This window comes from Triticum dicoccoides, chromosome 5B, assembly GCF_002162155.2.
Source record: "Triticum dicoccoides isolate Atlit2015 ecotype Zavitan chromosome 5B, WEW_v2.0, whole genome shotgun sequence".
Taxonomy (NCBI): domain Eukaryota; kingdom Viridiplantae; phylum Streptophyta; class Magnoliopsida; order Poales; family Poaceae; genus Triticum; species Triticum dicoccoides.
In genome coordinates this window covers 23,125,550-23,129,771 of record NC_041389.1, presented here as the reverse complement: position 1 = coordinate 23,129,771, position 4,222 = coordinate 23,125,550, and the positions used below count along the sequence as shown (strand labels likewise).

Below are 4,222 nucleotides of genomic sequence, written 5' to 3'. Positions count from 1 at the left end.
GGGACAGAGTGCTGATCAGTCATCGACCGACACATGATAGGGCCCCAACAAGACTCAGTCTTACGCCACAAGACGGCTCAGCCCTACAGGATGGCTAAAAGTTCACAAGTCTCTTTAGATTACTTTAATTTTCACAAGTATGCATCTAACTAGGAGGTTAGCTTGCACATCAACCAGAAACATCTTTCAGCTAGCACCTTGAGCACAAAGGGCTACAGTTAGCAAGCATCACGAATAAATCAACAAGGCATCATCCATGACAAAACACCAGAGACCTACAACCATCAAGCATGAAGCAAAAGCCCACTAAAATCCAAGCTCTAAACCAACAAAGATCACCACGAAAGCCAAATTAGAAGAGTAACAGTGGAACAGAGCACAAAGGCTGGGCATCACAGAGCACATGAGAGTTATCAGGAGGACAGAAGAGAATTACCGAACCGCCGTTGTAGTAGAGGAAGGTGAGGAGCACCTGAGTGCAGCCCCTTGTTTTCCATTGATCCGAGCATTTTTGTACACATTCATGGTTATCCCGATGGCTTTCCTTACCTCGAGCTCGGCGGCACCAGAATCGAGCTTCGAGAGCTCACCCAACATGCGCTCTGCCGCCCCCAGCCTGTTCCCACCTAGACCTCGCCTGTGTTGGACCCAAGCACCGCTGCCCCCGGCCCGTCCACGCCTCGACCTCCACCCCTCCCCGAGCTCCAGCGCTGGCTACTGCCATGCCCGTTCTGCGAGGAGGAGGTGGAGGCGGCGAGGGAATGGAAACGAAAGAGGGAGCGGTGGAGACACGTGGTTGAAGGCGGCCTAATGACAGGAGGGCGGCGCGGGATTGACCATGCCCTTGCGTGTGAGGGAAGTGGGAAATCGAGATGAGGATTGGGGCGGCGGCTGCTGTTGTAGTTTCTTTTTTCTTGAACTGCAGTAGGTTTTACTGAAGCTAGCTATCGGGCGGTTGTGATCGTCTTTTCACTGTGATCGAACGACCAAAGTCTGTATCGTCTGCGAGCGCCACGTTCATGGACCAAAGAAGACACATAACCATCCACCCACTTACAGGTGGGACCTATAGCGAGAATTACATCCCGGATTCACCGAGGGGCTGCAAATCCTGGGAGCTTAGTATCTAGACTGATAACAACTCCAACTTCCATGGTCTTGCACCTGAATCATGCTATACACACATTTTCCCTCATTTATCAAGATTACCGCCGACGGCAAAAAAGTTGGGAACAATCATGCCGGGAGAGTAATGTAGCGTTGGTGTGGTGTAACACAAGCAAATTTCATTGTCTCTTAATTAATTAATTAATGAGGTAAATCTTTTGCCTCGGTTTAAAAAAGAAATAAAAAAGAAAAATAGAACTTGAAGAGATTCATGTGCACACGAATTTTGCAGAGCTAAAAGAATCAATAGTCCTCCTGCAAAAAAGTAAAATAAAGACAAATCAATAGTCCTCTCACACAGAGTAGTCAGTAGCAACTAGCAACAAACAAAACAAAAAAAAATCTGTCCCATTTTTCTCTCACGCCGAAATTGGAACAGAATGCAGCAGCAGCAATCCTGAAAATCGCCAACGAGTGGAGCATCATCAGCGGCAAAAATCCACCACTTTCCTCGCACCTCGACACTGGCCTCCGTTCCCCGCTGGTCTGTCTCTCCGTCGCCGGCCTCCCTTCCGCGCCGCGCCGCCCCGCCGTGCCGTGCTCATCTCCCCCCTTCACAGACGCGACGACGCGGCAGCTGGCCGCCCCTCTCTTACCGACGGCGTATGTGGCGGCGGGGCACCCACATCCACGCTGGCGGACGGCCGCCACTCTCCCTCAGTAACCCGTCGGCCAATTACTTTGGGTTCCCCTCCGCCCCAAGGTTAGGGGAACCTACAATGGTGGGTTTCGTCACACCTGAACACGGACAGAGGCGAGGTCGCGGCTCCTGTCTGGAGCAGATTTGTTTGGCTACAATATGTTATTTTGTGCTGCTTATGCTATCTTCAATCTCCTTTTGCTGTCATCTGTTGTCTGAATTTGAAAACTTTAGAGACTTTCAGTGACACTGTAAAGACAAGAATCTGGTGAAATACTACTCCCTCCGCCCCATAATATAAGCGGGATTTGTAACTTCCGAACGTTCTTATCTGTACGATAGATCCGAACGACTGGATCGTTCCCTCGATCGCTCCCGATTCCTTTCTTCTTCAAAACTGTCATCGTGGGAGAGAAAAATTAGATTCCTTTCTTCTTCAAAACTGTCATCGTGGGAGAAAAAAATTATATTTCCATGACCAGGATTCGAACTTCGGTCTCCTGGAAAAGACCCATAGCAGGCTACCAACACACCACTTGACGTGCTTTTGTCAATTAAGCGATAGTTAGCATACTTGACGGATAGAGCCACGTCAGCATATTTAAAACACCATTTTTTTGCCAATTTCCATGAGATTGATTCACAAAATTAATTTCAAGGCATTGTCTTCTTCCATTTGATATTCCGTGCAGCCATCCCATTTAATGCCAATGATTTTTTATCTATACTACTATTAAACAATCAAACAAGAACTTCTTTAAGCACACCCCACAAAGCGTACACAGATCTAATACCACCGCACGATTAGGCCCACTAAACTCAATCTAATGGTTAGTCTTAACCTAAACCATTTTCTGTGTGCACTTAGCAATTTACATTGACTGACCGTACTCCACCGTGGAGGAAAATATGAAACTCTACGCCTGGGAAATTAGGAAACTAATAATCACGGGTGCATCATATTCTAGGAAACTAAATCAGAGTGCATCCATCCTATTAGGAAACTAATCTCAAACAAATCCATCATACTAAAAAACTTATCTCGGACGCATCCATCCTATTAGGAAGCTAATCGCAAGCCTCCTGCCACCATCATGCACATCAGTCGAATTTGTTTTGTTTCATGACAGAGAAACCATATACCGCTATTTTGCCACATATATTTATTCTTATATACTTATGCAGTTTCAAATGATCCAACATATCTGCAGTCATCAAACTTGAAGACATACTGTTTAAGGCCTTATTTGCACCGCCTCTTTTTCTTTGTCTGCGCGCCTCTTTCCTTCAATAATAATAATGAATAACTTTTTCCGGATCAGGTATTACACTGCTACAAATGTTGCTGAAGCTACTCCTTACGACAAGGAAAAGGAGGATGAATGCTTTCTATCTTCACCAGTTTTGTAGCATGTTCCAAATTGTTGGCTCTTTCTTATTTGAGGATTCATCATGTTTTTTGTAATTTAGAAGCTGACCTGAAAGCTTGATAAGGTTAAGCTTGACAAATACTCTGGAATACTGTTCCTTCCATTTTTATTTTTTTTCCTAACTCATTTCAGTTTCTGTACGCACAGAGTGTCTTACATCATTGTAATTAGTATGGTTGCCAAAGCATAAACATATACAAAACCATATAAATACTTTCTGTCATGATAATTATTGAATTTCTTTTAGCCTTTTTACATTTCAATTAGTTCTTGTAAATCATCTTTATTTTATATAGAAGTCGTTGTAGTCACATATCATCTTCTATTTCCTATTATCCAGAGTAGGTAGCTATATAATTTTGGCAACCCACACAACCAAAAAATATATATAATTTTATCCAAATTAGTACAAGTATATATTTTGCTACGCAGATTAGTAGAATAAAATAAGATTCTAGAATTAAGCATGTTGAACAATATAATTGCATCGTAAGTCAGTTTATACGGTTTTTCCTGGCTACACTCAAAGAGAAGACTACACTACAACCCCGCAAAAAAAAGAAGACTACACTACAAGCCTATATTACTGCATTAATAAATAATTGCTGATTTTATTTAAATGAGAATATTTTCCTGCGATTACTCTATGAAGCAACATAACCACTATTGTGTCTCACTTTTGAAAATACAATTTGAGCGACATCAAACATTGTGTATCCATTTGATTTATATTTTTAAAAACAATTATTTTTTTATATTATCTGAATCTCACCTGGTTTACGTTTGAGACGTGCGTTGCACGTGCATGCTTACTAGTTCAACGTAATCTTTTGATTCACTCATTGAGTGCCAATGATAGTACTTTTTTTCTCTATGCATTTTTTCTCACCATGGAACTTATGTACCCCCGTCCTGGTATCTTTGGCGTGGGAGGGGGGAGGGGGCAGGCATGGTAACTCACACATCGTAGACCTGATAACTTATG

At 43.1% G+C, this 4,222-nt stretch overlaps 1 long non-coding RNA gene across 1 annotated transcript in view; it reads right to left on the bottom strand.

Annotated features, from left to right (window-relative positions):
- LOC119307133 overlaps window positions 1-808 on the bottom strand; it is a 2,071-nt gene extending 1,263 nt beyond the window's left edge. The window contains exon 1 of the long non-coding RNA XR_005149166.1: window positions 437-808. This is a non-coding gene — a long non-coding RNA (uncharacterized LOC119307133). The remainder of the gene's footprint in view (window positions 1-436) is intronic.
- Between the last annotated feature and the right edge of the window lie 3,414 nt (window positions 809-4,222).